Source organism: Bombus vancouverensis, chromosome 6 (genome assembly GCF_051014615.1).
Source record: "Bombus vancouverensis nearcticus chromosome 6, iyBomVanc1_principal, whole genome shotgun sequence".
NCBI lineage: Eukaryota > Metazoa > Arthropoda > Insecta > Hymenoptera > Apidae > Bombus > Bombus vancouverensis.
The window spans coordinates 8,565,812-8,587,719 of NC_134916.1; the positions used below are offsets into that span (position 1 = coordinate 8,565,812).

At 40.5% G+C, this 21,908-nt stretch overlaps 1 protein-coding gene across 1 annotated transcript in view; it reads right to left on the reverse strand.

Moving 5' to 3' along the window:
• Positions 1-21,908, reverse strand: part of LOC117157932 (uncharacterized) — a 282,010-nt gene that overhangs the window by 135,811 nt on the left and 124,291 nt on the right. The gene's annotated exons all lie outside the window — the stretch shown is intronic.

Below are 21,908 nucleotides of genomic sequence, written 5' to 3' on the forward strand. Positions count from 1 at the left end.
TGGACACGACAACTCGCAGCATTTTGTCCGGGTAGATAGAGATCGTTCGAAGGACGACCACGATGACTAGAAAATGTATCCATATGGTAGGAAAATCGCACGAGAAATCTGCGATTTTGTTCCCAAAGGGGAACGGGAACGTGAAATCGCTTACCATCGAGGTGAGGCGACGTTCGATTTTCCAACCCGAGGAAATGACGCGTCTCTCGAAACTCTCACCCGTCAGGGAGATTACACGGTACGCGCGATATTCGAAACGCAGCTCGGCTTAATTACGAATCAATTAACGCGAAACTTTCCGCCCTTCGACGATAGTCGAATTCGAAACCGTTCGAACGTAGAGAAAAACACGTTCGATCGAACGAATGAGAAAACAAGAGAGTGAAAAATACGAGGAGTGAAATTTTACCACGGTGAGTCGATTTGCCAGAGTGCGGGGCAACTTCCATCGCCATTAATACGTATTTTTATAACGAAGTATTCAGAATCCACATTTTTATATCTGCATGCATCCGATTCGTTCTGAGAGACGGAAATGAGTGTGAAAATTAATAATGTACGTATCTGCGGCGCACTCTATGGCGAAAAGGGCGAATGTAACTTAATCAACGATAATCCAAACTCCGAGATTTCGTTCCGAGAAAGTTCATTCGAGGAATATTCCTGAATAAGAAAGAAAGAATTCGCATGGCCGAGAGATAAATTATACATTGATATTAGCGCACATATCTGTCCGTAAAAGACCCGTGGAATTCGCGTGGAAATCTCAGCTGTTAGTGTAACGATGCTGCGAGTGCTTGTTGAATACATATCATGTGAAGAAGAGAATTACAAAACTGTTAACGTGAATATATCGATTGCCAATCAATACGAATTCTTAATGTGTTTCCTTATAGTATTACGATATCGTATATCGGAAGGTATTATTGCAGCACATAAAGACAAATTCTCTTTTTGTGCCGGTAATAAATAATATACAAGTGGCAACTTGTTACGATAATTAATTAATTTCATAATTCAACTTTTCGAGCCCTAAGCGCAACAGGAGAATGCATTTTGAACATTCCACGTAGTAATTATCGTAATTATTATTATCCGCTATATCTTTAGTAGGTTTATAGATTCCATAACTTTTGTGACACAATCTATAGTTTTCACGTTTTTTTTTTTTCATAACTTTATTGTTTTATGATTTTCATTACATGGTACCATATATCGTTATACATGGGAAAGTTAAATCAAAGAGTTGGAATTGGTTGGACCCGACAAATAGTAGGAGTATAGTAGAAAATTACGAGCTCGTTGCAGACGCGCATTTATAAACAGGCAACGACACGGCCGAATGTTAAAGTAATCAAGAAACACACGTCGGATGAGGGAATAGAGAGGAAGGCAATAATGAATCCCGAGTACAGTTCTGTGGACTCGAAAATAGACGTTTTACACGAACGACCGTGCACAAGAGAGAACCGGAAATAATGGACGAGAATCACTTTTTTTATTTTCGCGTTTAAGTCCGCCGAGGGATAAAAATCATCGAAGAATGGTATCGATGGCCAGACTAACGAGACAGGTGTAATACGTGTGCACACACGCGGCTACGTAACTGCCCGATGACCAAGTGCTAAGCTACGGTCGCGGTGCTAGCAAGCATAAATTACATTTGCATCTTGTACCGTATTTTCTATCTGGGGATAACCGCGCCAAGGGATATGCAGATCAGGGTATGAATAATATATTACATTCTGAAATTAAGCGGATCGCCTAATCCCGCGACTTTTGTAATTCAGATAGAGGCTGGGAACGCGGTCGAAACGTTGGCAGACGGAAAGGGACGACAGGTCACGTTTAACTTGCAACAACGATTATTCCACGCTTGGCCGAATTTTACGATTCATGATCAATTTTTCATCCAATCATTCATCGAATGATTCCATCTGGTTATTCAATTAGCGATCGGCTCGACGATGGGGGATTTAATTCGAACATTAAACGAACAATTCCCGTGCTATTCGTATTATAATTTCAGTACAATCGCATTTGTTCTTTATTATACCCAGTTCGCTGTCTGATCCGTTTCTGACGATTTTGCGCTACGAATGCACAGAATCGAATCGAGGAGAAACGAGAAGATATTTGGTCAATCCAAGATTCCATCTGGATATTCTATTTCAGCCGATCGCTCGAATACTACGTAGCTACATTTCCAACTAATCAATGGAAAATAATTTGAAAATTTGTTTAAAAACGGCAATAAAATACCTAAGCATTTTATTCAAAACATGGCAACTTTTGTACTTCTTAAATTTAAGAAACGTAACATCACGAATAAAAGTTAATGTCTAACTGTTATTTAACGAACCATGATCTTTTCGACTGTTGCAATAATAAATTCAACGTGAACCCCTACGTTTAAAACATTAGCGCCAATGTAACAATTTAAGGCGTACAAAAGAGCAATCCAACGCAATTATGAGCGTTCAAGAGAACGCTGTGCGACAACGGACGCGAAAATGGAGGCGAATTTAACGCGAATAGTAGACGATAGAGCAGCGAAAATTAATCCCAGAGGAACTCCGTTCTATCGAGCTTCGACATTTTCCACCAAGTGATGAAAGCCATACAATAAGAGATAACGAAGCTTTCCGATGAAAAGTACGAAGAATAGATTAGTCACTTCCGAAATGCATAATCGACGACAAGCAGCGTAGAATTAAAATTGAATCTAAATTAGTCCTAAGTTGATAGCAAACGTGTTAAGCTATTTAAATATGTATAAAAAATTGCAACTCTTGCTACAATTGTACAAAAATCAAGATTAACATAGAATACATTAAAGTTTATCAAATTAGATACTACAAATTACGGTGTAACATGCTTCGAAGCTATGGAATATGTGACAATTATGAGAATACATTAATAATGAATTTAAAATATGTATTATCAAAAATTCGTAGTTTAATTTAATCTTCTACAAAGCCAGAAAATGCAAGTAATAAAATCGCTAATGTACATAACGTTTTAATCGATGAAGGTTAAATCGTTTTATAATAATCGGTTTCAGTAATAATAGCAGAAATTAAATTGCACGTATGTAATATTTTCTCTAAGTGTAGGTTATAAAATACCTGTTACAAACTAAGTAATTAATAGCCACTGAAATCATACCGGTGCTTATTTCATAATATTCGATCTATGTGTAGCAAAAAAAAGAAAAAAAGAAAAGAAAAGAAACAAAACTCCAATTACATATGTATTTACAATATCGTCTTAAAAGCGGCTTAACACTTAGGGAACGGTTTTAAAGATAAAAATATGGAATTCGGATATACTCGACCTCTGCAATAAAACACGCAGTTACTTATCATAAAAAGAAAAAACGATACACTATTCCAGAAAATCAGCTTTCGTAAATTTTTCATCATCGAATACCTTTGAAGACGTACCACGATATAATATAAATGTAAATACACGTGCGGCGTAACTTTAGAACTGCTTTCCATTACTGTATAGCCCAGCAAGACTATTATCCGCGAATTGCTCGCGGTCACGAGATAAAAGTTCACAAGGTGAAGGAAAAGATCACGTAGATAGATAAATCATATTACGTCGCAAGATGCATGAAATGGTGAGCAAGTTTCAAGTAGGTGATGCACTTATAAATAATTAATAACTCATAATGCATAATACAGGAGGCAGGAGAAAGATGGAACAGCGGTTGAATAAAGGGAAATGATGCGATCGAGGATATAATACGGCTCGGAAGGATGCAAAAGGTGCAGTTCGCGTACAACAGTAAAAGAAACGAAGATTAATCGACGAGAATCGTTGTTCCTTTCTTTTTTCTTCTCCTGCTCTTCCCTTTTTTCTTCCTCGCTCGTTCTTAAGCGCGCTTTTTCGCCCAAAGTAGAAACATTCGAGGATCCGACCACGAAATAGCAAACCTTTACCAGGAAAATTTATCGAGATATCGAGGAAATCTGGCGCCGCGGAAACGGTTAGTCGCTTCAGGTAAAAAGCTTCGTTAGAAAAAAAGAAAAAGGAGAGAGCGACCCGATGTTAGATACTCTTGCGCCAGGTGAGTATTCGCGAACAAAAAAATTAATCGACGGTACGGAAAGTGAAAAATATGGTCGACGATCGTTATGCGTCTTGAAAAACCAGACCGAGCTCCGGCCCATTCGCTTTGATATAAAATATCGTGTCATTTCCTTCTTTCGTTTTTGGTACATTTGACCGGTTTGAACCTTCCTTAATATCACACGCGAGAGTAGCGGCACGGTACGACTCTTTATCGATATTTAAAATTATTGCAATAAGACGTATCGCACGGTGTCCCTCCATGTATCGAATGGTCAAAATCAACTTGAACCATCAGATTTTACAACTGGAAATAAAGTTTGGAAGTTCGTAGAGAGATGAACTTCCGTAAAGGCATTTCGGAATGTTAGCCGGAGTCTCACGTTCACGACATTAAATTGATCCGATCCGTGCGTGCATCGCTCAAAAACCCATATTTTTCCGAGCGTGTTTGTAAATCGCTTTATTTCCGAAAGTTAAATTCCGAGTTTCTGAGTGAACGTACCGGAGATATCGAACTTGAAACATCGAACAAAGTGAAAGGCAAGGGAACTCCGCACGGCAATGTTCGATAAACGTTCCGCTTGCTTTACCTGACGATGCATTCAAAGTAGCGTCACACTACCTGCATCTTCTCAGGTAGTTGGAAAATTCCTATGGTAAGCTGTATTTACGGTCCGGATAAGCCCTAAAAATGGTTTGAACAGGTGGTACCTGCACCAAACATTGACGATTTACAGTGATTTATAAAACGCCATTTAGAAGCTGGACGAAATTAGATTAAAAAAGTACACACACGCGCGTGCACCTTTATTTCCTTTATCGCGAAGTAGACACATTCGTAGAACTTGTACAATTTTCGTATCCTGTACGTAATCATGTAGTATTTTTACATTTGTCGTGTCTCGTTTTATAATAAATTCCACATCATTCAGAATAACGGTATAAATGAACAAGTTAAAGAGGAAGAAATTTGATCATAATTTAGTCATTTATATCACTTTTGCTTCAAGATTTTGAATTTCGTAATAGAGTCAGGCCATCTTTCGCCAGACAAACCAGAGAAGCATCGTTCGAGTCTCACATCAACAGACCCATCGACCAATTTATCTTTTTTCTTTTTCTTTCACAAAGTAACTTCACAGTGGGTATCAAGTTTTTGTCACATCTTCGCCTAGGAGTTTGGGAATAGAGAAGAGTGACTTTCACTTTCGAATAAAATATTCTATTCACTACCATTACAACTCTAACTCGTTCGAAACATTTCAAAATGCATGTACTTGTCTCTGAGAGAAAAAGCGTGTCTTGCTGAGAAAATAACAGTTTTTTGTGAACAAATATCGAAAGTATGAAACGTTTATTAATCATTTTTAACACATGTCCCATACATTTTAAATATTCGTGATTTCTTAAACTCTCGTGCCTCAGCTAATTTTTCATTCTTCGAATATACATTGGCTACATCCAGTATATTTCCCTATGATTGTAAAACTTTACAAAGAAGAAAGAAACGAGTTCAATGCGTTCTCGATAAAAAGTCAATAAATTCACCGATAAGCGAACGTAATGTTACAAAGTGACATCTGTCTCCGTTTGTGGAGTACACTGATCTACGCGCTCGAATGACAGGCAAAGAACGACCAGATAAACGACAAGACTGGAATAACTATACTGCGAGATCCTATTCTGTTCTCGTTGATTATGTATTCCTTTACGCCTGTGTATTTTTTTCTTGCACGCTTATCTGATAAATTTGGAAACAGCCGGCTGTCGGGAAATTCTGCCGCGACGATGATACCCGTCCGTTGTTCCATCGCCATAACTTCTTTACCCTGTTTCGTGCTTTTTAAAGGACCGATGCACGGGACGACGGAACGTCGCAGGTAAGAGTCTCGACGAGAACTCTTCTCGTCGCGCCACTTTACGGCGAACGAAGTTTGATTCGGTTAGCAATAAAAAGAAATTGAAAAATCAAGCAACCCTTGACATGGAAATTGAATTTCGCGAAATCCACGCTGGCAATTTTTATAGACTGACAAAAATTGGACATTTGGTGAGATACACGTGCGAGAACGAATCAACTTAGTCGAAAATTTTCTTAGAGTTCTTAGTGTCGTGTACGTTAAAAACGTGCTAATTCGTTGCGTAAATATGTAAATCGTAATGTCTATATTTGCGTTTTTAATGAAATAGACAGAATACACACTCACCGCGAATCACCGAGGAATCGACGAATATCAGTTGTCGCACGAGGCACGTATTCCACAATTTCGCTATATTCATTGTCCGCACTCACTTTGAAAAGGAACTTAACCTCGTATGAAAATATCGCTCGAAACATCGCTCGCGCTGGAAAACACAGGGGCCGAATACCGCTGTCATCGTCTGGCTGCGTCCTAATTTCTGCTTGAATTAACGACTCCTTAGATAAAAGGTTCGTTCTGTAACGTACACGAGCAAGAAACTACAAGCGACGGACGCCAATCGCCAACGTAAAATAGAAAATCACGACTAAAGTGCACTAAAACGAACGGTTTATTAGAGGTAAACAAGCGTAGACTTCTGCAATCGCATTCCGAGTAACGGTCCATGGCAGCGTACGATGCAATGCGATCGTTAGACGGCAGAGCCATCTATCGATGCGAAGGATCGACTATGATCGACGCATCTCGGTCGTCGTCGTGTCGAACGCCGCGCAAACAATCAAACGAATGCCATATCGATATGCTCGTCGCTATCCTTGATCGTTCGTTAAATTCTACGGTCGAAGATCGCTTAAATACATCGAATGCTGACCGTTTCGCGAATCTTTCCGTTCGATCGTATCGAAACAACCATATCGCAGATATTCGACTTCGCGGATATCCGAGTACTCAAAGCCTCACCAAAGTACCGTTCCAGATGATCCGCTACTATTCCTCTGGCTCGCGATCCACAGACAAAAGCGTAGCGGAAGTTAATCGACGGGAATCCCTTTTTATCCGCTGCCAGCGTTTTGCTCGGCGAGATAAAATCATTTAAAGAACGACGCTGGATTCACAGTTATCGATGGAATTCCGTTTTCTCCCCGTTTCTCTGGAAAAACGTTCGAGGAATCGAGCGGCTATTCGCAGAAACGGAATGAAACAAAGCGCGAGGCCGTGAAGCGAAAAAGAACAAGAGAGACAGAGATATATATACATATATACAATAAGTACATACGTGTATAGAGAGAGCGAAAGCGGATGAGTGTACGAGCAGGTTAGTACATACGTCGACTTTAAAAGAGAAAAGCCAGGAAAATGGAAGACCGGCGAGATCGATGGGTGCCAGAAAAATGTGCACCGAAATTTATATAACGAGGAATTCCATTATGCCAGGCCTCGATACCCTTGGAGCCAACGGTGATGGCGATGGTTGCCTAGTATCGGAATATCGAACGACGTGTTTCATCGACCGAGATAAGATCCGTTTACATTTCGAACCCCCCTCCACCCCACCGACCAGCCACTTCGTCCGTTCTCATGCATGAATCACGTCAATGTCGTAATTTAACGGAAAACTAATTTTTCGTCTCGCCAGTGTTCACCAACACCCCTTCAAGCGGATCCTCGTAGTCGGTGTTCGGTCGACCCAACGATTCCACTAGATAATGGAGGGCGGTTGACGGTCAAAGTAGAACAATGTGTAATACGACCAAAAGCAGATCCCCCCGGCATTAGAGTAACGTTTAGAAGCCGATTTCAGACGAAGAAGAATAGTCGGAACTCGTACTCGTTGCTTTGTACACGATAAACGGAGGACAATGGGGATTCGCCGGAAATGTACAGTCTACGGAATGCTGATGAAAACCCCTACTAAGTGGACGGGGAGGAAAGAAAGAGCGTAGTGGCGGTATTACGAAGAGCACTGACCGTATAATTACCGGCCTATTTGAATTAAACGTTCCAACGAAGTTTCTGATTTGCGCTCGACTATGACGAACGACACATCTAAGTTATATCGATTTTATACAGGGTAGTTGGTAACTGGTGGTACAAGCGGAAAGGGGGTGATTCTACGCGAAAAAAGAAGTCGAAAATATAGAACAAAAATTTTTTTTTTTAATTTTTTCCATCGAGACAACGATCTACAGTGAGATCCGTTATAACGAGACGTGATAAAGTGCACGCGTACCGAGCGAAAATTCAAAGTCGATTTTCTCGAAAACAAAGCTTCAAACGAAAAATTTTTATTCTATATTTTCAACTTCTTTTTTCGAGTAGAATCACCCCCTTTCCGCTTGTACCACCAGTTACCAACCACCCTGTATATTTATGTATGTACATGACGTGTCGCTCAACTAGTGGCGCACTGTGCAAGAAACCGATTCTACGTAAAAAAAAATAAGAAATATCTATCACGCAGTTCATTTCGTTCGAAGTATAAAATTTACGGCGTAAAATTGAAAGAGAGAAAAGAATGCTCGAAAGGGGAAATTATTTACAAAAGCGAAAAACAGAATCCTTAACAATGTTTTTACCGAAGAAAAATACGCAAGCCATTGTTATACCGGCGAAAGATAATTTGTTAGCAAAATTTATCGTGGTTTTATTATTTTCTGCAATATTTATCGTTTGTCTATAGAACGTTGCCCGAAAATGCCCATATTCGATAAATGTACGATAAACGTACAACGAATCTTTGATTTATTTGAAACCGTAGCTTAGATTGAAAACAGCGTTATTCTACATCTCTGTTCTAATTTTCTCACGTAGAATCATCAGCCTTCGATGATATTCCACGTGTTTATAGGATTACCACCGCCGTTAAAACTTGTTTAAGCAAAAATCCGCAACTTTCCGTATTTCGGTACTCCGAGTCTAAATTACGAAAGAAAAAGAAAAGCCGACATTGCGAAACTAGTGATGAAAACAGATGTTTACAGCGAAGTAGAGACGAATGCATTAATCTGGAATTAAATCGCATTAGACCAGACAGCTGAGAAGTAATCGTGGAAAGAAAGGAGTAATTTGGATAAACGAAAGTCATTGTAAAGGACGCGAGGTGTTATTATTTTAATGGAACCATTAGAATTCTATTGAAACAGAAATAATGTCAATACGCATATTTGAAAACGACAAACTAAAGGTTCCGCGATAAGAGATAAAACGAACACACAGAAATTCGCTAAATTAATGTTATATGGAATATTCGGCGACTCTTCGGAAGTGAGTTCAATTTGACAGATGCACCGTGAGTTTTGGGAGCAGCGGCGTCAAATTGAATTTTAACTCGAATCGTCCGCCTGTCGTGAGCAGTTTTCCCTCTCTCGTCGTTGAAACCAGTTTTCCAGTTCGAAAACGAGCGAGCCTAAATCACTTTTAATTAGAAACGATCATCGAGTCGCATCAAGTTGCACTTTTGTCCGCCTTTCGAGCGCTTATTCCACTTGAGGTGCAGTTCACGTCGATTTTCGAGGTGCGTGCCGCCAGCTTTCGGAACGCTTGCAAATAAAAACGACAGCTCCGGATAAAATTTGCAGAATCAAATATCGAAGGTTTGGCGAAAAAACAATGCGGTGGACCGATTTAGATTTCATTTCCTTTCTGGCTTTTTTCTCTCCTTGTTTCCTCTTTGTCTTTTTTCATCGTCGATAACTCTACGATTATCAACATTCGCGAAATAACTTGAATTACGAATTATCTAGTTGCTCCCCTGCGATCACTGCTATTTTGTCACCGGATTAATCCTGCGTCTATAATTAACAAGTTTACAAATACAATGCTTAAGCCATATTTAACTGAAACTGAATTTTCGATGGGTACACCCGTTAATATTCAACGTGTTTAAATCCATATTACGATAATACCCTGTCGTATATAATTTTCGTTTGCGCATACGATTGCGCCACCGGCTAATTTATTCGGCTGCGGCAGATTCAACCAATTTCAATCAAAAGAGGAATACTTAATCCAGTATTAACTCTATGAGCTGTTACAATATCGCTGGTGCGTATTTTCTATAGATCCTTTCTGCAAGTATCCGGGTCATATCGATTATCGGAATTAAACGTAATGCTAGTAATGGCTATCAGCTTACATACTACGTAACTTCGTATTTCGGAAGAAATTCACGCTGTCAAAGATAGTCTGACGAATTAAGATGATTAACAAGGCGTCGCTTTTATGAGGTAGTTTATCTCCGTTGATCGTGTTTATTTGGAAATTTGAAAGCCAATTTATAATAAAATAGAGGAGATTCTTTAAGCATTTATATACAAGTCATATATAAATTATAAACAATAAGACAAAGAACGTTTCAGGGAAATTTGAAAACCGTAAAATCCCCGTAGGATTGATGTTAGCAAGCTTCGTCTCGTCGAATCAACGAACTTCTCGATAACATTTTTCTTCGCATGATCCACAATCACAACGTACGCGTTGATTGCGTACATTGATTGATGAATATTCTTGCGCTCGCGCTAGTTTTTCCCGCGGACATTTCAATGTCCGGTTCGTCAAGTATTCCACGACGCCAATAAATTTTATAAACATCAACCAATGTAATAGAAATTTCCCATCCACAAGCAGTAGCAGCCCCGCGGAATGGTTTGAATCGAACGAAAACTGCACGACGATACGCTTTCAGGATGCGCGCATTAATGTTAAATATGTGCGTGTAAATTGATACGTATATGCTTGGTCGGCAAACGTGTGCGCTCATTTGGACGATTTAAATAATTCGTATAATATCGAGCGATGGAAAGCGTGGCAGCGGCAAAAGGAAAAAGAAACGAACGCATATCGTTGCGATCCTCGAGAAATATTCATAACGTTTAACGCGCATCTCGTATTTCCGTTCAATCGACGAGTTAATAATGACACCTCGTTGGAGCAGAACAGATTAAAATGTTTCGATCTCGCGTTTGAACGTCGGATTTCAGGCGTAAAATTTCACTGGTTAAATCCGACGACCATAGTTCGTACGACGGAGGGAATTGGACCGATCGAAACGGAGAGTAAAGGAAGAGCGGCCGAATCGAGCGTTAAGCAACCACCAACCATAAGCAGCGGACCAAGGGCGGCAGATTGTATTTTAACGCGAATCGATATTTAGCCCGGCGTGGCGCGAGCCGACGATTTTTCCTTCATTTCGATGGCCACAGATGTAGTTCTTGGTAGCGCGTCGCGTACGAGCTACGATGTGGTCGTTGCACGAAGACGAGCATCACTGCTTCGTATATCTCTCTTTTCCTCTATTTTTGGTATCGAGTGCCCTAGATGAAGATTCTTTGAACGCGCTTACTTCGTCGTACATTTTCATTTCTGTGTCCACGAGTGTCGAGTCAAACTCGTTTGGTTCAGAGAAGAAGAAAAAAGGAAAGAAGGAAAAAGCAGCGAATGAAAGGGGAGAAGAAAAACGCTACAATCGGCATTTTACTAAATTTAATTGAAGCATGGATATTGTTCCGTATCGCGTTTGAAGTTGAATCGAACGCGATTTAATTTCGGCGCGACCGATTCATCGAATTCTATGATTGAATTTCCTAGTTGGATGGAGCTACTTGCGTATTTAGATGTAAAAAGGTGCACGTTGGCGTCCTTTCTTTCTCTCTTTCCATATCGACGTTCGTCCTCCGTATATTTAGAAAACGAAGGAGGATGTTGAATTTTTTATTGCATTCACGTTTAAATGCATACATCGATGCCTGAGAGCTTAACGCAAGCATAATTTGTTTTATATGCTTTTAAAAGCATGACGGAGTAACTAATTGTGTTACATAAAGTAATAAAAGATGTAAAAGCTACTATGTAAAGTGAACGAAATGACGTTGTATCGTTATTTAATTAAAAATTTCAATAGATTACGAGGTAAACAAATTAATTAGGTTTTCCCTCTATGCTCAAGTAGTTAATTTCATCGCAATTTACCGTAAACTAGGTTTACATAGGATCTCTGTCACATTTATCTTAGGCAACATCGTTCGGCGCAGTTGTCTATGGTACAATTAATAGCGAGCGTAACGGAGAAAGTTACAAACTTACTCGACCACGTTACGTCGAATAATAAATCTATTATTTATTCCAATAGTCGTAATTCCAAAATTGCTCGAGTTTTAACTGTACGAAAATGTCTAAATATAAATCATAGTTTCTAAATTAATATTTCCAATGGAAAAGTAGTGCTTTTTACGAGAAAGTCGATCCTTAACGAGGCTAAGTACAAAAAGGAAGTAGAAAGTCCGCAAGCACTCCTTGACCCTCCTAAACTTTCCAAGCAAAAAAAAAAAAAAAAAAAAAGAAAAAGAAAAAGAAAAAAAAGGAAGAAAAAGAAAAAAAGAATTTTACAAGATTCCTACGAAAATGTGGTGAATTAAAAACAGATCTTTGCAAAATAGCAAACGGTATTTGAAAAATGTTGTACAAAGAATTTAACGCTTCGTTGTAGGGGACTGTTTCTCGAAGAACCGGTGATATTTCGAAAATGAGTTCTACTCGTCGACGGAAGTGCTTCCGTTGCAAGCCGAGGAACTTTATATTTCTAAAAAAAAGTAGATAAAAAAAATACGCCTCTCAGCTAATTAGTAGCTGCACAAACGTGACTTTGTCAACCCCGTTTCCGGAATGATTTTTTAATTTCGTTCGTTTACTAGTTCTGCCGACGAGCGTTCCTCTCTAAATCTTCTGAAATGGCACACGCGATTACATGCCGCATTACCTGCACAGAATTTTCGTAGCAGCATTTTTGACGTAGAGATTATGTCTAACGATAATTTGTTAGTTTACTCTATAAGTATGGGATGAATTGGTAGTCGTTGTACGAAACTTCTATACAAGGTTACATACGTACTACGAAAGCGCAAGCTAAATTAAACGAAATTAAAAAGAGATTTCTTAAAATTAGAGTTACGTAGTAACATCATAAAACTAAACTACTTATGCTCTTTTCACTAATGATTTTGCTTGGAGGTTGGTAGCAGTCGAGGTTTACAGCGACGAAATTAATGTTTCCTGGACGATCGCCGAAAAATGCTTTCCCAGATCGTCGTCCCTTCCAACGAGACCATCGCCCTAACCACTTGACACGCGGTCATGGGGCTACGTCGGGATTGCATGTGGATGCGTCGAGGGCAGACACATAGAGACGGTGGAGGAGATGACCAGAGGTGAAAGGATCGAGTGCCATGTCCATGGTATGGTACGTGGTATACGCTCACGTAGGCCATGAACTGTGGGCGACACGACATGTCTGAGGGATGCAACGAACGGCACAGCATGGAAAATGTAAGGCGATAATAACGCGCTTTAGCGCTCGATCAATCGGATTAGCCGATATATACGCTATAGCCGACTATTATTACGGGCGCGCTCGTACCTCGAAACGCTGTCACGCTTCGTTTTATAGAAAGGTATTTTCCATGGTAGTGGGTGTGCACACGTGCGACACGGGAACTCGCATACCGTCTCTCGGCACTCTGCGCGCAGACTATTTCGACCCTGTCGGTTTTATTGTCCGTTATGGAAAAGCGTATCCGGGACCGAACGATTACATCGATCAGGTAAAATAGATCAGAAGAAAAACTGGTTCGATCACACGGTGGTTGCGTCTCGAAATTCCTCGTGTTTCGGCGCGCTTGGATTTTGGCACGAACGGAAGCGAGTTATTCTCAAGAAATGATCGATCTTTCGCCCTTTGGCATGGGCAGGTACGCGTACGATTAACATTGAATACAACGACCGGAAAGTGTGAAATTGTGGCAATAACTTTAATTAGGATTTTACATGGCTTGAAGTTGCCTCCTTCTCTCGTTATAAATTATAACAAAATATTTTATAAGCCGCTTTTATATCGACGAAATTACTTAACGCCTGTCCTGTAACATTTTCATTCTGTATGCGTCCTTTACGTCCTTTGTAGAATAAAGTAAATATTGCATAATAGAATGTACAAGTACGAGAAACACGTTTCAATATTACGATGGAAACGAGAACAAAGGATAAATATAACAAGTGAAAGAGGACGACCGTACAATATGTATGCGTCCTTGCGAAGCAACGAAATTAAAAATAATAGAAAGTTGACAATTTCGATAAGAAAATATCTTCGAATCTCAGATGTTTGATTAAAGACTAGCAACACACGGCTGCTACACTCGAAAACGATAAAAATAGTAAGAATTTTTCGTCTTCAATGGTAAAAACCATATAACGTCACAGGAAATGCTTACTACGAAGAAAGAAGAAAAACGCGCGTTAAATATCAACGATCTGAAATACCCAACGCGTTTAACGTTGAAACGCGAATGAAATGCGCCAAGGAACGGTTGTATATAGATCTTTATGGTGTTAACACGGTTTCAATTTTCCGGACGATCCCTGTGGGAACGAGCAAATTTTGTTTTCATACGCGTTCGTACTTGCACTTCCCCTGTGATATAAAGAAGAAACATAACGACGCGTGCTCTGAATATTATAGTAACAAAGGGGACGTAGGTGTAACGTCGGAAATGTCAACGAAAGGAGGAAGAAAAAAGAAAAGAAAAGCGGAAGAGGAAAAAAGGAGAAAAGGTGGTCCCGCGAGTGGATCAATCGTAAGCAATCGTTACAACAGCACTTCCCTTTAATTTATAGCATGATTCGCCTGAATTTCCCTCTTGTTGTACCCACATGCACAAGGAGAATTGAATTCGTTCGTTCCCCGAGTAGTCATGGATTTATCTTTTTGGGGGCGAAAGGGGAGTAGAGGGGATGGTAACAAAGCAATTGCGAGAGTCGAGAATTTTAACGATCGGTGGTAGATTATCGTGGAAACCGCTTGAGCGTTTCGGAAATCGCAAACTGCTTCGACGTTTCTGAAATGTTTTTTCCACGAGACTCGCTAACGAATCTTTGTTTATCGGAACAACGTCCCGTCTCGGCATTTAAAAAATTGACCGTGTGAATATATAGTTGTCTACATACCGTTTTAAAAATACCGATATCCCCATTTCAGTTTCCATAAGGAACGCGAATTATCGGCATTTACAACGTTCGAAACAGATGAATTTTCGCAATACTTATGTGTATATCCATTGATCGTTTGATCTGTATCGTCACAAATGGGCCGCAGAAAGTAAGACAAATAGCACCGCCTATCTTACCGTTATCTCGCTCCCCCGGACGATTTTCTGAGAATATCCGTTTCCAGAAATTCCGTGAATTCAGCCTCTCGATGTAATCCCTGTCGTTTCCACGTGGTCTCATTCACCACGCGCAAACTGTTCTTCGTTTACGAGCAGATTGGCGGCGAAGCGGGGATTGGTGGCGGTTTAACAATTCCGGTCATATTTCGAGAGTAACGAGCCGTTATCCATCATGCGATCGCGAGTCAATAAATTAATCGCGTGCCGTGTGCGCCCTCGCACACACATAAACCGACACAGTGAAAGCCTGTTATCCGCGAGATTCACCGCGAATTCACCGGCTGATTTTCTGTAATTGCCACGAGCGGCAAAATATAGTTTCTCTTGAGCTGCTTTCCGCGTGCATCTAGCCCTCGATCCATTTCCTCCCCTGTCCGGCTAAAATCCAGTTACCTGGCGGCGTCGATCGAAGTGTACCTATCGACGATTGTGTGTCCCTAGCCTTACCTAGCCTTTAATGCGACTAATGAAATTTCAGAGACGTAATTGCCGCGGTAATTAGATAATTGTGTACCAGACTTTACGACCGCTCGACGGTGAATTCGTAACGAAATAATCGTCCTATAAAAGTCGGCCTCTGTAAATGCATTTACCAGCCGGCGCCGGGAGAGAAGAGGGCTTTCGCCGTGTCGATTGGTTCTTACATTGTTCCCCAGAAGTGGCAACCCGTTTGAAACCGAGAACCAGCAAATCATACACAATTCATCGCGCCGCACCGATCCGTCGCTTGGACGCGATTGATTGAATTCGCCTGGTTGCTTCGCCGAACACGGGGCCCTGTCAATTTCCGACTCGTTGTTTTTATTAAGCTGCCCCTAGTGGCTGCTTTAAGCGGTGGCACGCGTTTGTTGGCGTTGCTTCTTTCAATGCCCGCCTCTTGGCCCGTTCCAATTCACGGCCAATCGGTCAACGAATTTTGTTCTAGGACTACCGAATTTCTTCGTCTTCAGGTAATACAATCTGTTCCGTTTTGAGAAAATAACGAAATCGAAACTTTCAAATTTCGAAGATTCTCCCGCGATAGAATCGAAATTTTACACTTGATATAACCATCTTAACGCATGCTCTTGCCCCGATGAAACGTGATTTTACTCGACAGTTAACCGAACCACTACAATATTTTTACGTTTTCGCCAGAAATATACTTTTGCATATTTTACTTCGCAAGTGGATAATTTCGGAATTGCTCCATTAACGTCGACCTCTTTGTTTTATAAGGCTGAGAATCTCGTTCGAAGTTCGCCAAGTGCAAAGTTCAAAACTATTTTTCGCGAATCTCAAGAATGTGTGCAGATAAAATTCATATTGGACGCTTCGTAATTCCATCGAGGAAAACTATATCACGACCGCAGAAATGTAACAATTTTCACGCAAACGATAAAAAAAAAAGAAAAAATACGCAAAAGCGTATGGGAATTATGCGATAAACGGTACCTGCTACTATTTCGAAGATATCGTAATTCGATCCTAGCGAAAATAAGCTGCCCGCGAAAGGATAAATAAGCGAAAGAACAAGTAATCGGGGAGTCTTCTTCTTTGAAAGAATTACTTTCGCATCAACCTAATAAGCTGCGAATAAGTAAAAATGGAATTCTAATTATGCGAACGAGGGAGTTGGAGAAAAACGAAATTATTCCCAACTAATTACATCGCACTTCTTCCAATCCCAATTCTCCTCAGCGTGCACTTCTCTGTCGTCGGCTTCCCTTCTTCTTTCCCGATCCATTTCTAACGAAAGGTTCTTTTCATTAACTCAAGCCGGACGAACGAACCGCGTTCGCACGATTAAAAAGCCGCAAGATTCCGTAATATGCTTCGAATCGTGTGGAGTTTGCGCGACAATAAGGAAATTTATCGAAAAGAAATAGCGCGCATTCTTTCTTTTTCTTACATCTGTCTTGTCAGGCCTCGACTCGAGCTCCGTTGACTGAATCTCGATCAAAGGGGAGGAAATTTTAAACAGATTCGATAGATCGACGATTCTCGTCTGAAAAACGGATATTCGATTACTCGTATGATTTGTTCCATCGTTCGTTCGACTCGTACGTCACGTTGAAACAGAAGGAACAACTAATTTCTACTGGTAAACGTATTTTTGATAGCTGAAGCGTATATCTTGCAAATGGAAAAAAATGAATTTTGGAAATGGAAAAAAAAATGAAAATATTAAACTTCGGCTCCTGTATAATGGCGTCGCGCTTCGATCAAAAGAAGGAAGGAAGGCATTTTATTGTTTTAGATAAAAAAAAGCATCGGAAGTATGGCTCCTTCGAAGCATTTTTACAAGATTTTGTTGGTTGGCATCCTTCCACGATGTTCGATGTTATATTCTATGTATAGAATACTATAATGTAATTCTTCTCTGTATTTTTCTCTTTTACCGTGGAGTATTTTCCATGTTACCAAAAAATAATGGAAATTACGATCCTACTACAGAGTAATTTCGATGTCGTACAGATACCTTTGCTGAAACATCGCGAAAGATACAATTTTTCAATAGATCTTCGATATATTTTAAAATTCAACCACACAAGCTTGCATCGAGATTGTAATAAAATAAACTTTTATTTCAAACAATCGGAATATGCGATTTAGTTCTGTAATGTAACACCGAATTATTGCCCATGGTATATAAGCGCATATTTCTTTTCCATTTTTTCTCTCTATCACGATTATTTCAATTTATTTGCGATATAATAAACAATTAGGGATCGCAAGCTACAAAGTTACGTTATTAGCGATTAAATCGCAGAGAAGCCTTATCGGGATTAACTGGATAGGTCTGGCGGTCGACGAAGCTTCGATCAAAACTCTTCGATCGGATGATCCCCGTTATTCCTTGCTTCAGCCATTAATCACCTCGTCGAGCACGCTCATAGGAACGGCATAAATACGAAGAGGTAATTAACGTGTCTAGACACCGTCTCGCAATATCGTGTCAACGAATTTTCGGAGATCATTCAGCACGTGAAAGAGTGGGGGCACAATGGGCGTACTGCGCGGATAGCGCAAACTCGCGATCCAAACCGTTGCAAGATCAATACCTTAGCGAGAACCGGTTGAACATTTTCGCGCTAACGAATATGTTTCTCTCGCGGTTGCACCGCACGATCTTTCTTGATGACCTTTCATCTGGATCTTGGCGGTGAAAAATTACTAAGCCGCCTCGGTCCTAAGTACTTTTTGTTCCACGCTGTTCTGTATCCAGTTATATATGATGTATGCATGTCGCGAAATACGTTAGAAAAATAACAGCATCGTTATTGTTACGTTATCGACGCGAACGAGAGTGCCACGGCAGACGGATAAGGTTTAACGAAGTCGTTTTAGAAACAAATAACGCAGTTTGGAAGATTCGATGTTCGGTCGGATGCATTTTATCGCGAAAACCTTGCTTCAAATGTCTTTCTTTCTCGGCACGACTTCTGGAAGCTAGGTAATTTTGCTCCGAGAATTTCATCCTTATCTTAATTAGAACGAAGGATAAGAATTTCGATCTGATGTGTATTCTCTATCTAGATTGCTTTAAATAGATTACGAAGCAGCAAAATGTTTTCTAATAAAAAGCAAACTACCGGGGGAGCCATGTATGATATTACGCACCGATTACAATGGAAATTTCGCAAATGGGTAGAAATTCAACGAATGTTTATTTCTGCTTGTTCGCGTAGAAATTCGATGATTTTAGCATATGCAATAATAAGCATTGCGGCCACGAAACGTTTCGAACACAATTTTACCAGTTTTCTCGTATCTTTAATTCATGCAATAGCTTACAAACGATAATTTAAATGTTTTACAAACAGCTGAATATTTACGGAAACAATTACATATTTTTTAATCCTACATTTGATCCATCACTTTCTTAGAATTATCCTTCTCCTTTATAGATGTTCTAAACGTTTCTATCGTGTACTTTTTTTCCTACGTGACGAAAGTAAATCTTCCGCCCTTGCTATGCGCAATAATAATATATTAGTAGGTTCTTTAATTGTACACATAGCTTCTCGATCGATCCTCGAACAGGTACAGCTACTTGAATTATCGAGGAATATTTTGCAAAGCTAGCAATATTTCTCAAAAATTAGGGGAAAGTCCCGTTGTAATCGTTACGGGCCATCGCGTGAAATATTACGCTAACATTCTATGCATACAGAATATTAGTGCAAAATAGACAGAACGTAATCGATGCAACGATAAATCATGGCAATTTACGATGTATCGTAATGCATTTCTATCAGGTAAAATGACCAAATAGATAGCTATTTCTGCGCTATCATTTTACATATATCTATATACATTCGTCCTTTCTCTTTTTTTTTTTTTTTTTGTATTCGAATAAATAGCTTCAGTCCGAGAAGATAAAGCAACGCCAAATTCAATTAAGATCTTCAGGAAGGCTTCGGTTAAAAAAGAGGGAAACGCCAATGGTTATTACTACGTTAATGGTTTAACTTCGCGGAAAATCCTTCGATTTATTTCGTCATGATTTAAGAAGTATAGGAAAAAGAAGAATGGTACAGGTGCGTTATCCGGTCCGTAAACGATCTTGTTTACTTTTTCCACGCGTTACACGCAATTACACGCAAGGATATATCTTGGTCGAGGAAAGCAAGTGGTAGAAAAACCACCCTTGATCTATTTCCTTGCCTCCGATTCACTCTCCACCCACGCACTTTCCCCGCCTACGACCACGTTTCTGTCCATTCCACTGTTATATTTCTTCCTTTTCTTAAGACGTTCTACAGTGTGGTCATCATGGCTCGCCGTCCTCGTAGAGAGATGTAAAGAAATTCAATTTCGTTTTTTTTCCATTATCTCCGTTTTTTTTCTATTTTCCTAAAGGAAGGCAGACAAATGAAACGAACGGTATCAGTAATTACGCCATCGATCAGCGCGGGTGAACGTTCTTGAGCCACGAACTTGCCATTTTTCATTATTTTTGAAAATTACGAAACGCTGAAATATCGTTCATATCGAGCGGGCAATATATTTTTGCACGAGAAAGAAAATATTTTTTCGACGGTACGATTCCATTCATTTTCTCTTGAGCTCGTGTTTTCTCTTTTCTCTCGATTTAAAAACCGAGTCAAAGAATCGAATTGGTATAAAAACCTTCTTTAGGATAGATACGTAACGAGAAAGCAAACCAGAAGCGTTTCCGATAAGTCGGTTAAGCGATGCCCGTTCCAAATAAATACATCAACGACGAGAGCGTTCGTTTGCGAAAAAAAATGGAACAAGAAGCAAGTAAAAAAGCTATGCAAATGACGCTATTGTAAAACATAGTCAAAGCAATTAACTGAGCTTAAAATATTACGATAGACTAACTCGATACGCGAGTGCTCGTATCGTCGAACGGTTTGTTCGTGAATTAACAAACGTTGTTCTCGTAATCGTCACACGTTTCGGTTCTTTACGAAAGCCAGAAATTTACGTGTCAAACGTACGGAACCATCCGACGTGACGTTTGACTTACGGTACTGTGATTTCTCGCATCGTTCACGGTCTTGTTCACCTAGTTTAGAAAACAAAGCGAAACATCACAGCCACATCCGACTGTATTTTCAACCGTTCTTCGCTTCATCGCGCATTAACATGCGCCTTTTTGGCCCCTACTCTCGAAATCTTGTCTTTCCTTCGCTCTTTCTGCACTGTTTTAAGTCCACTTCACTTCCTCCTCTCCTCCCGCACTCGACTCTTTTCAACCTCCTTTCCTTTCATTCGTCCCTTCCAAATGGTTCCTCCATGTTTATTTCATGCTTTTCCACAATTTCCCCTCCTATTATTCCAATCCACATTCGTCCCTTTCGATCTTTTTCGTTTTTTCTATTTGTTTATCGCGATCTATTACCATTTTATCGTCTCCATTCTAAATTCTACCCCTTGTTTCTACCCTAATCCTCGTGCAGCTTTGCTACCCCGCCCCCCTCTTTCCCTCTCTCATTATTCTTTACACCATATCAAGCTCCGCCAACTCCCCTCGATCTCTCATATCCATTCGTTCAACTCTTCCTCCGTGACGAATCTCTCGTACTTCTCCTCGCTTTTATTCGCCGTTTTCCAGGTTCCGCACGTCCTCCTCCTCTGCACCACCGTTTCCCTCGGTATGTTCCTCGCGCATCCGCGCTTCCGCTTTCCTCTCGGAGCACCCCACGATGCAGAGTACAGGCGAAAAAAGCGCGTTTCGCGTTGTCACTGGAGCTTTCAGCGTCCACGGAAGCAAGGACAGGAGAGGCTTCGGGAAACGAGCGTAGCTGCGAGCTTCGTGGGGGTGGTTTTAGGGAGCGTCTCTTTCATCCTTTGCCCAGCCATTCGTATCTATCGAGGTATAAACAGAAACGTACAACCAGCCCCCTATTTTGCGAATGTAGCACCAGCAGCAGCGAGTCGTCGAGTGTCGAGCATTAATGTCGAATGCATCGCACTCGAAGAGGGAGACAGAGAGACAGAGACAGAGAGAGAGAGAGAGAGAGTAAGATCGGCAGCGAGCAGAGCTAGTGTGAAACATTGATGGAGGGAGACACAGATGGGCAGACGAGAGAGCACATGACAGAATGCCAGGAGAGGGCAGATGCAGCGGTAATGCACCGCGTCGGTGCACGTGATTGCATTTATGCGCAGTTGATAACCGAGGGATGTGTAGGGAGATGCGAAGGGCGAACGAAACCGTGCGACCGTTTCC